This window comes from Pseudorca crassidens, chromosome 15 (genome assembly GCF_039906515.1).
Source record: "Pseudorca crassidens isolate mPseCra1 chromosome 15, mPseCra1.hap1, whole genome shotgun sequence".
Lineage (NCBI taxonomy): Eukaryota > Metazoa > Chordata > Mammalia > Artiodactyla > Delphinidae > Pseudorca > Pseudorca crassidens.
The window spans coordinates 8,117,256-8,129,546 of record NC_090310.1 but is presented as its reverse complement, the minus strand read 5'-3'; positions in this window follow the sequence as shown (position 1 = coordinate 8,129,546).

Sequence of the window (12,291 nt, the reverse complement as noted above, 5' to 3'; positions counted from 1 at the left end):
TTGGGAGCCAGGCACCTCAGATACTACTGCTGCTGTTGCCTGCTCAGCCCGCCCAGCCTAGGACAGCTCTCCCACTGAGTCCCCAGAGGATGGACAGGTGGACAGGTGGTGGTTGCTTGGAGGGTGCTCTATTAATGCCCTAAGGCCATTCCTGGCCACTTGATAGTGGATGGTTCTCCAGGGGCCAAGGTTGCTGAATTAGGGGAAGTCCTTGAGTGACCCACGTCTGTCACTGGAACCCAGGGAGGGCTTGGTCTGGGTTGGGTCATGCACACATGACCCTACATCACAAACCCCAGGCACCTCACTTTTCCCCAAACACACCACGAGACAAAAACTAGGAGTGCCTTTTCCTCCCTGGAGAACTCCCATACACCCTCCTTTGCCTGGCTTAAATGCTACTTCCTCCATGAAGCCTTCTCTGATTGCCCCCACCCAGCCTCCTCCTCCAGGCAGTCAGTTGCTCCCGTCTTGGTGCTCCCCCTGCTCTGAGTCCCAGTGGCTGGCATGTGGTAGTTACAGGGTGTCTTCACCATCTGCCTACCCACATGTCTGGGAGAGGGTTGTGCCAGAATCCCAGCATCTAATTCTGGCTTAGAGTGGTGCTTCCAGAATGTTTGCAGAACAGAGGATTGAGGGAGGGAGGGAGGAAGGAAGAGTCTGAAAAAATAAAGAATGAGTGAATGTGCAAATGAGATAACCTAGTGATGGATGAATGAGTGAATGAGGAAGTCAGTGCCTACGAGAAAGAATGAATGAACACTCAACAAAGAAATGGATACTCCATGAATGAAAGAGCACACAATACAGTGGATGAGCAGACAGTTACAGAGCTAGCAGGGCAACCGTCTCGATGATACCCCCAGCTCAGGGTCTGGCCCAGAGCTGGTACTTGGCAGACAGCTGCTGGATGGAAGTTAAATGAATGAATGAAATGAATGCGTGCACCAAGATGGGGGAGAGTTAAGGCATGTAGTTGTGAAGGAGCTGATAATAGCAACCTCAATGTCTAAGCCTAGTATAAGAGTGTTGACATGTTTGTCGTCCTGTTAAGGAACTGAGAGCCCCAGAGGGGTGAGTGACTGGCTCAGGGTCACCCAGACTCCAACCCAGCAGGCTGGGGCTGTGAGGGCCTGAGTGATCACATGACTCATGGATAGATGGACCAAGGCCCTCAAGCAGACCATGGTGGGGCCATCCAGGTGGCACCCTCCTAGGGCTGAAGCCAGATTTGAGGTCCTGCTCCCTGGGAGGAAAGGGTGCCTACCCACCCCCACTCCTCACCAACTGTCCCACAAGAGTGGACTCAGACTCTGAGTGACATCCTGTCCGCCACCAGAGGGCAGCAAAGCTCCACCCAGGCCCACGTGCCAGCAGCTGGTGCCCCTGAGGCACCAGCACTGGGCACTTAGGGAATGACGTCTACCGACCTGAAAGACACCAATGCTGTGGAGTCTGGCAGATCTGACGGCAAAGTTTGGCTCCACCTGCTCTGAAGCGTGGGCTGGGCAAGCAACCTAACCTCTCAAAGGCTGTTTCCTTACGTGCAGGCTGGGGACAAGCAAACCTACCCTTGACACTGGCCAGCGGATAAGATGATGTGACAGATGTGCAGCGCCCAGCACAGCGCCTGACACTCAATAACAGGGTGATCACCTGTCCCAGTTTGGTTCCAAGACTGAGAGATTTCCCAGGATGCCGGACTTCCAGTGCTAAAATGGGGAGAGTCTCGGGCAAAGCAGCACAGTTGGTCACCCAGGGGTGGGAATTCCCACCTCAATCCTTTGAGTTGCAATCGATACTTAAAGAACTAAAACAGCAAAAATGTTCACAACTATTCCATAGTTTCAGCTTCTCACTGAATTAGTGAGTCAACGGTCTTTCTACAATGGTCTCTGTCAGTGACTAGAGAACAGTTCCACCAATGGAGATAAAAACAAAGAATACACCCACTTCAGAAAAGAGTTTGTCAGTTTCCTATAAAGATAAGTACCACACAACCCAGCAATCTCATTCCTAGAGAAATAAAGATATATGTCCACCAAGACCTGTATGTGAATACATACAGCAGCTTGATTCAAAACTGCCCCAAAACTGGAGACAACCCAAGTGTACATCAAACTGTGATGTATCCATTCAGTGACACACACCTCAGCAATAAAAAGGAGGGAACCGTTGGTACTTGCAGCAGCATGGATGGATTTCAAAAGCATTATGCTTAAGGACTTCCCTGGCAGTCCAGTGGTTAAAGACTTCGCCTTCCAGGGCAGGGGGTGCGGGTTCGGTCCCTGGTTGGGGAGCTGAGATCCCACATGCCTTGCGGCCAAAAAAACCAAAACATAAAACAGAAGCAATATTGTAACAAATTCAATAGAGACTTTAAAAATGGTCCACATTAAAAAAAAAAATCTTAAAAAAACCCCAACATTATGCTTAGTGAATAAAGCCTGATCCAAAAGGCTACAACCTGAATGATTCCGTTACTTGACACTCTGGAAAGGGCAAAATGATAGAACACAGATCAGCAGTCACCACAGGCCAAGGATACGGGAAGGGGATAGACTGTAAAGGGCCCGAAGGAACTTTCTGGGGTGATGAACACGTTGTGTGTCTGGATTGTGGTGGTAGGTACACAAACACACCATCTGTCCAACTCATTGAACTCTATACTTAAAAAGGGTGAATTTAATTGTATGAAAATGATAGACCTCAATAAACTAGATTTAGTTTATGTGCAATGATGACACTTGAAAGGCATGGGGGCGATGGAAAGTGTAAGTATTGTGCTGTTGGCTGCTTTTTGTTAACTGCTTTACAAGACTTGAAAGGAGAACATGCATGTTCAGGTTAACCAACCATCAACTCAAGGCATGAAGGTCAGAAGGCATCCAGATGGGCAGTCTGCACAGAGGCGGCGTTCATCACCGGGTAGACGAGATGGCTTGTTTAGTGGAGGTCATCCAGCCCTGTCCTAAGCCACTCCAGTGATTGTGCAATTAGTCCATGAACAGAGTAGCCATATGAAGGGTATGCACGGGCACAACAGATGGGCTCCCTCTCACCACGGCTGATATATTGCTGCTGCCGCTGAATGCCTGAGTGGAATGGTCCTTCGTGTAGCATTATCCTTTAAGGAGCCCAGTCAACCTCCTGATGGCAAGTTTGTTACACTGACCACCTTTCGCCCTAGAGGCATTTGTCTTACTGTAATGTATTCTGTGCCGTATAAGGGTTTGCCTCCCCTACCTGCAGTACCTCTGCCAGCACCATCATTCAAGGGCTTGCAGAATGTATTGGATTTGCCAGCAAGGGACCCGGCACAATATCTCTTTAGACCAGGGGATCATTTTATGGTAAAGGAGATGCAACATGGTGATGGGATTGTACACACCACAATACCCGAAAGCAGCTGACCTAATAGAACATAGAGTGGACTGTTATATTCTTAGATGAGGTGTGAGAGGTTGAAGGGATATCCACCAGGACGTGAAGTGTGCATGGAACCTACAGCTGATACATGGCCCTGCATGCCCTATAGTTAGAATTCATGGATTAGGGAACCAAAAGGTGGAAGAAGTAAGTGGTTCCTTTCACTACCACCCCTGAAATCTGCTTGCAAACCTGTACTTCTCATTTTTTCAAACTTAGTCTCGGCTGGATGAGAAATTCCGATTCCTACTAAATATTTGGTGGTGAGAACACTGTAGGGTACATAGAAGTAGAAACAGAATGTTGGGACTTCCCGGGTGGCACAGTGGTTGCGAATTGCCTGCCAATGCAGGGGACACGGGTTCGAGCCCCGGTCCAGGAAGATCCCACATGCCACGGAGCAACTAAGCCTGTGCGACACAGCTACTGAGCCTGTGCTCTACAGCCCACAAGCCACAACTACTGAGCCTGCGTGCCACAACTACTGAAGCCCACATGCCTAGAGCCTGTGCTCCGCAACAAAGAGAAGCGACCACAATGAGAAGCCTGTGCACTGCAATGAAGAATAGCCCCTGCTCGCTGCAACTAGAGAAAGCCCGCGTGCAGCAACGAAGACCCAATGCAGCCAAAAAGAAAGAAATAAACTAATTTTTAAAAAAAGAAATAGAATGTTGTACACATGAAACTTATATAATGCTATAAACCAATGTTACCTCAATACAAAAGTAAATCTAAAATAAAAAAGAAAAGAAATTCTGATTCCTGGGGGTCATGGAACACTGGGGGACACAGTAAGGGTTCCAGTGGATTTGAAGCTCTGATTACCACCTGTTCATTTGGGGCTTTTTGGCCCGGGGAAATAGCAGCAAAGGAAGGGGTGGGAATAAATGACCTTAATTATCGTGAGGAGCTAGGCAGCTACTGCATGATGGGGCTGTGGAGGAGTATGTCTAGAACTTGAGGGATTTATTAGGGACCATTTCTTTCTTTTTTTTGCACCCATGTTTCTTGAAGCTGCAGCAGAGTGGGAAGGGGCCACGACAGGGACCTGATAATTCTCCCTGCTGAATTTCCTTGTGGGGATACCTCTGTCTCACTGGTGGGCCCAGATCGTCCTGGAACCGGAATGTGACTCACTCCTCTTCAGCTCCTTGGCAGCCCCAGAATGATGAGTAGGGCCTGCACTCTTGTCCTTAAGTGCCTCCCACCCAGCTTCAAGGAGCAGAGGCCACCAGCCATCAGCCATAAGGCTGAATGTACTGCTCCCTCTTTCCCCTCCAATGGGTGAAATGTTACCCCCCCCCACCTTTCAGCCTGTCTCACAGCTATAAAGACCAGAAGATCTGGAGTATAGAAACTTTGTTTTAAATCCTGGATCTGCTATTTACTGATTATTTGACCCTGAGTGAGTCATCAATCTTTATAAGCCTTAATTCCTTATCTCTAAAATGGGAATAATTACACTCATTTCATGGAATAGTTGTAAGGGCCAATGAAGATGAAATTTGTGAACAGGACACAAGCTGGAATTCAGCTGATGGAGGCTGGAATATAATGTTACCCTTGACAAGGAAAAGCCTGCCACCTGGGTCCAGCATCCTATTTCCAAGGACCTTCCAGAACTGGCTCCATCAGTAATTTCATCTTTTCCCAGTGTTCTCACTCTCTCCTTCAGCATATGCTCCATCTCCCCAGACTCTACGTCCTTCTCTACATACTCTCCTTCCCTCTACCATCAAACCGCTTTTCAAAAATTTTAATTATGAAGATAAAAAGTAGCCGTAAGAAGAGCAAATACAAAGTAATTCCCATGCACCCATCACCTAACTTCAACAATTATCAACATTTTCCATCCTGCCCTTTCCCCCTTCCTGCTGGTAAAACAAATTCCAGAGATCAGATTATTTCATCTGTAAATGATTCTGGATGTATCCATAACAAATAAAAACCTTAAAAAATCCAGTATATTACTATCACACCTAAAAATATTAACAATAATTCCTTAGCATCAACTAATAGCCAATTTTTAAAATTTCCCAATTGTCTCAAAAAATTTTCTTTTACAGTTGGATTATCATCTTTAGTTCCCGTGTCTTATCTTACCATTTCCCCTCCTTCTTTCTTTTTCATGACAATTATTTGTTGAAGAAACAGAATATTTTTTCCTATAGAATTTCTCACTTTGGGATTTGGACAAATGCTTTTTTTGGCATCCTTTCATATGTCCTTCTATCCCCTTATTATTATTTATTTATTTATTTTTTTGCGGTACACGGGCCTCTCACTGTTGTGGCCTCTCCCGTTGCGGAGCACAGGCTCCGGACACGCAGGCTCAGCGGCCATGGCTCACGGGCCCAGCCGCTTTGCGGCATGTGGGATCTTCCCGGACCAGGCACGAACCCATGTCCCCTGCATCGGCAGGCGGACTCTCAACCACTGCGCCACCAGGGAAGCCCCTATTATTATTTATTTTTGGGGTAAACTCATAATTAGATCTAGAGACTTGATTAAATTCAGGTTCAATTTTTGTTTGTTTGTGTGCTTCATAAGAGGTGCTGTGTTCTTTCCATCATCTAACCTCAGGATCCCCATTGTGACTGTCCTGCTTTTAGTCATGTTAGGATTGATTGGGGGTCAGACATTGGCAGTCTAATCTATCCATTAGAAAGCGCCAAAAATCTTACCTAATGGTTTTTGCAGCCTGTAATGGCTGTTCCTGGATCCATTATTTCATTTTGTGCTACAAAATGTTGAACTTCTAATTTCAGCATTCCTTATGCATTTTTAAGCTGGTATTTTTCTCTAAAGAACTTTCCTCATTGCCCATTATCCTGTAGAGAAGATGCTATTTTTTCCTTTTTTTTGGCTGCATTGGGTCTTCATTGCTGCGCACGGGCTTTCTCTAGTTGCTGTGAGCAGGGGCTACTCTTCCTTGCGGGGCATGGTCTTCTCATTGCAGTGGTTTCTCTTGTTGCGAAGCATTGGCTCTAGGTGTGCGGGCTTCAGTAGTTGTGGCACGCGGGCTCAGCAGTTGTGGCTCTAGGGCTCTAGAGCGCAGGCTCAGTAGTTGTGGCACATAGGCTTAGTTGCTCTGCAGCATGTAGGATCTTCCTGGACTAGGGCTCAACCTGTGTCCCCAGCATTGGCAGGCGGATTCGCCACCAGGGAAGTCCCTAGAAGATGCTATTGATGCCACAACCCACGTCTCTTTGGCTTCCCTTTGAGTTTACTATATACACGGACAGCTGCCCACCTCAAGTGCCCATGTCTTTTTCTTCTCTGGATAGAGCATCACAGTTGCTAAGAATCTCACCTGAGGTGGATCACTTATGTTGTAGCCTTAGATCTTGAAGTATATGAAGGAAATGGCAATTATATGAGTTGTGGAGTTGCCTGGTTTTTCTTCACTGCCCTACAATATTTGAAAAAAGAGAATAACAGACTCAGGGCAGCCAATGAAACCCAGCACCAAAAGGCTGCCTACATAGCAACACCTAGAGAGACTCTCATCTCCAGTATCTGGAGGAAAGTCTATGCTGAAAATCAGACCCTGCAGGAGAGGATAGAAAGAAGGCAACAAAGTGATATTTGAGGAGATAATGGGACTTCCCTGGTGGCACAGTGGTTAAGAATACACTTGCCAATGCAGGGGACACAGGTTTGAGCCCTGGTCCTGGAAGATCCCACATTGCATGGAGCAGCTAAGCCCATGAGCCACAACTACTGAGCCTGTGCTCTAGAGCCTGTGAGCCACAACTACTGAGCCCATGTGCTGCAGCTACTGAAGCCTGCTCACCTAGAGCCCGTGCTCCACAACGAGAAGCCACTGCAATGAGAAGCCTGCGCACCGCAACGAAGAGTAGCCCCCACTGGCTGCAAATAGAGAAGGCCCACGTGCAGCAACAAAGACCCAACACAGCCAAAGATAAAAATAAATAAATGAATTAAAAAAAAGAGATAATGGCTGAGAAATTTCTAAACTTAATGAAAGACATGAATCCACATATTCAAGCAGCTCAGTAAACCCTAAGCAGGATAAATACCAAAAAACCATACTTAGGCATCCCAGAGTCAAACTTCTGAAAGCCAAAGACATAAAGAGAAAATTCTAAAATAGCCAAAGGGACTTCCCTAGTGGTCCACTGGCTAAGACTCTGTGCTCCCAATGCAGGGGGCCCAGATTCGATCCCTGGTCAAGGAACTAGATCCCACATGCTGCAACTAAGACCCGGAGCAGCCAAATAAATAAATACTTAAAAATAAATAAATAAAATAAAATAGCCAGAGGAAAAAAGACACATTATATTCAGGTGAACAATAACAACAATGGCTTACTCCTTAAGAGTAATTATAGAAATCAGAAGGAATGGAATGACATCTTTAAAGTGCTGAAAGGAGAAAACCCTGCTAACCTAGCCATCTATGCCCAGTGAAAACATTCTTCAAAAACTAAGGCAAAATGTTTTAGACAAACAAAAGCTGAGAGTCTTTGTTTCTAGCAGACCCACACTATGAGACCCCCAGCTAGCTTGGATCTTCAGGAAGGAAAGAAGAAACCTGGAATGGGTAAGTAAATGGAAAAAATTTTTCAAGATATGGAAAATAGCATGGCAGTTCCTCAAAAAATTAAACACAGAATTCCCATATGATCCAGCAATTCAACTTCTGGGTATATACTTAAAAGAACTGAAAGCAGGGACTTGGATAGATAACTTGAACCCCAATATTCATAGCAGGTATTATTCACAATAGCCAAAAGTTGGAAAGCAGCTAAATGTCCAGCGACAGATGAATGGATAAACAAAGGTGGTATAAAAGCAGAAACTAACACACCATTGTAAAGCAATTATACCTCAATAAAGATGTTAAAAAAAAACAAAAAAAACAAAGGTGGTATATACATACAGTGGAATATTATTCAGCCTTAAAAAGGAAGGAAAGTCTGACACATGCTACAACATGGATAAACCTTAAAGCCACTATGTAAATGAAATAAGGCAGACACAGAAGACAAATATTGCATGTTCCTCTTATCTGAGGTACTTAGAGTAGCCAAATTCCTAGAGACAGAAAGTAGAATGGTGGCTGCTAGGAGCTGGGGGAGTGGGGAATGGGGAGTTAGTGTTTAATGGGTACAGAGTTTTAGTTTGGGAAGATAGAAGGTTTTGGAAATTGATGGTCGTGTTGATTAAACAACGTCAATGTACTTAATGCCACTAAACTGTACACTTAAAAATGGTTAAAATGGTATACCTTATGTTTTGTATATTTTCCCACAGTAAAAAAAATTAAAAAGACTACCAACTGTTTAGGGCAACAATGATTACAGTGTATACTGAGGTTTCTAACACATGTAGAAGTAAACTATATGACAACACAGAAAGTTGGGGAGAGGAAGTGTAAACGGAATTGTACTATCAAGTTCTTACATTTTTCCTGAAGTTGCAAAATACGATTTTAAGGTAGATTGTAATAAGGTAAAAGGCATATTATAATCTCCAGATTAACCATTTGAAAAAATTATAAAAAGGTAGAACTAAAATGCCATAGACGAGATAAAATAGAAGAAGAAAAATAATGCTTGATTCATCCAAAAGATTCAATAAAGGAAAGGAAGAACAAAAAACCAGATGGAACAAATGGAAAACAAGTAGTAAGATGACAGACATTAAATTTAGTGTTGTAAATAATGCAGTCTCCAAAAGACAGAGCTTGCCCAACTGGATTAAAAAAAATCAACAACAAACCAATTGTATGCTTTTTACAAGTGACATGCTTCAAGTATAAGGACACAGAGAGATTGAAAATATAAAGATACAAAAAGATATACTCGGGCTTCCCTGGTGGTGCAGTGGTTGAGAGTCCGCCTGCCGATGCAGGGGACGCGGGTTCGTGGCCCGGTCCGGGAAGATCCCACATGCCGCGGAGCGGCTGTGCCCGTGAGCCATGGCCGCTGAGCCTGCGCGTCCGGAGCCTGTGCTCTGCAACGGGAGAGGCCACAGCAGTGAGAGGCCCGCGTACCGCAAAAAAAAAAAAAAAAAAAAAAGATATACTCTACGAAAAGCAACTATAAGAAAGCTGGGGTGATTCTATTAAGAACAAAGTAGACTGTAAGACAGAATACGATCAGAGATAAAGAGGGACAGTTCTTAATGATAAAAGGGTCAGCTCAACAGAAAGACATAACAAACCTAAACGTGTATAGTCTAATAACAGAGCGTCAAAGTACGGGGAGAAAAAAACCTGGCAGAACTAAAAGGAGAAACAGGCAAACCCACAATCGTATTTGGACATTTTAACGCTGCTCCCTTGGCAATTAGTTCAAAAAAAAGTAGACAAAAACATCAATGAGTATACAGAAGATTTGAACAGTACTCTCAATTAACTTGACCTAATTGACATTTATAGAACATTTCACCCAAGAACAGCAGAATGCACATTCTTTTCAAGTGTACATGGAACAGCCACCAAGATAGACCAGGTACTTGGGTCATAAAACAAGTCTCACTATATTTCAAAAGAGTGAAATCATACCAAGCATATTTTCTGACCACAATGGAATTAAAGTAGAAATCAATAACAGAAGGATAACTGGAAAAATCCCTAACAGTTTGGAAATTAAGTAAAGCAGCTTCTGGTGGGCTACTAAGTCTCTGGAAGAAATTGAGTCTGTCTGTGGGAATCATGGTCAATGCAACCGGAGTGGCTGTCATGAGCTGGATACTATTAGATCCACTACGTCATAAGGTTAGGTGGGCACAGTACAATCATTGTATGATGGAAATGGTACCTTTGGGATCTGATTCAAGCAGGTCCGAAGGACACAAATAAACAAAATGAATAGGCAGCTCACTTCTCTTCTGGTACACTAAGCACCTCTTAGTGTTCACCTATGTAGGAAGGGGTGGGTAATACCAAGACCGGCTGATGGAGGACGAAAAGTCTGGGCCTAGTTCAAAGTAGGTTGTCTTGATACGCTGGTGTGAGCCAAAAATGGCCTGCTGCTACACTACCTGCCCCACTCAGGGGTATCCCAAGTGGAGAATGGAATAGAAATTCTCCCAGTGGGCAGAACTTTGAGCACTACAGCTGCCATCAACTCTGTGTTCAGGGAGAAGTGGTCAGAGGCCAGGCTATACACAGACTCTTGGGTAGTGATGGATAGCTTGGCTGGGAAAAAGATTTGTAGATGATGTAGGGGAGTGGATACAAAAATGTATGGTTTCGGGCTTCCCTCGTGGCGCAGTGGTTAAGAATCCGCCTGCCAATGCAGGAGACACGGGTTTGAGCCCTGGTCCAGGAAGATCCCACATGACGTGGAAAGCCCATGTGCCACAACTACTGAGCCTGCGCTCTAGAGCCCGTGAGCCATAACTACTGAGCCTGTGTGCCAAAACTACTGAAGCCCACACGCCCTAGAGCCCGTGCTCTGCAACAAGAGAAGCCACCGCAATGAGAAGCCTGTGCACTGCAACGAAGAGTAGCCCCCGCTCACTGCAACTAGAGAAGGCCCGCGTGCAGCAACGAAGACCCAATGCAGCCAAAAAAAAAAAAAAAAAAAAAGTATGGTTTCTTGGAACTTCCCTGGTGGTCCAGTGGCTAAGATTCCATGCTCCCAATGCAGGGGGCCCAGGTTTGATCCCCATTCAGGAAACTAGATCCCACATGCTGCGACTAAGAGTTCGCATGCCGCAACTAAAGGATCTCGCAGGCCGCAACAAAGATCAAAGATCCCAAGTGCTGCAACTAAGACCCGGTGCAAACAAATAAATATTTTTTATAAGTATGGTTTCTTATGTCTCATGCCAATGCCCATCAGAATACACCTAGTACAGAGGGCGCACCTAACAAACAGAACAGGATGACTTGTCTGGTACACGTCAGCCAGCTTCTGTCCTTGGCCACCCCAGCGCTTGCACAGCAGAATAGCCACGGTAGCAGAGATGTAGGCTATGCATGGAGCCAATGGTGCAGGTTCCCTCTCACCAAGGCTGATCTAGATTCTGCAGCTACCGAGTGTTAAAACTATCAGTAGCAGAAACCAACACTGAGCCTTTGATATGGTACCTTATCTTGAGGAGACCAGGCCGCTATGGGTCTTTGTTGCTGCGCGCAGGCTTTCTCTAGTTGCGGCGAGCGGGGGCTACTCTTCGTTGCGGTGCGCGGGCTTCTCACTGCAGTGGCTTCTCTTGCTGTGGAGCACAGGCTCTAGGCCTGCAGGCTTGTGGCTTGCGGGCTCTAGAGCGCAGGCTCAGTAGTTGTGGCGCACGGGCTTAGTTGCTCCGCAGCATGTGGGATCTTCCCGGACCAGGGCTCGAACCCGTGTCCCCTGCACTGGCAGGCGGATTCTTAACCACTGCGCCACCAGGGAAGCCCCCGGGCCACTATTGGATGGCACTTGAGTTTGTCTACCTTAGAAGAGGTAGAAATTCATCTTTACTAGGACTGAAAATTATTCAGGATATTGGCTTGCCTTCCCTACCTACAGTACCTCTCCCAGCTTACAGGGTACCTCATTTAGGGAATTCACATAATATTGCCTCGGAAAAGGGGGAACATTTTATTTTACTTTATCTTCTTTTTTGTCTTCTTTGGATTCACTGAATTTTTTTCAAGTTTAATGGAGATGTAATTGACATACATCACTGTTTAAGTTTAAGGTGTACAGCATAATGGTTTGAACTTACATATATTGTGAAATAATTACAGCAAAATTTAATTAGCATCCATCACCCCTTATGGATACAATAAAAAAAAGTCCTCTTGTCCCTCTAAGTCACAGGACACAGCCCAATTCAGTGTGAGTTATGACTCCACCTCAAACTCACTAAGGGGTATCGAGCAAGGCTGGCAGATTTGGCT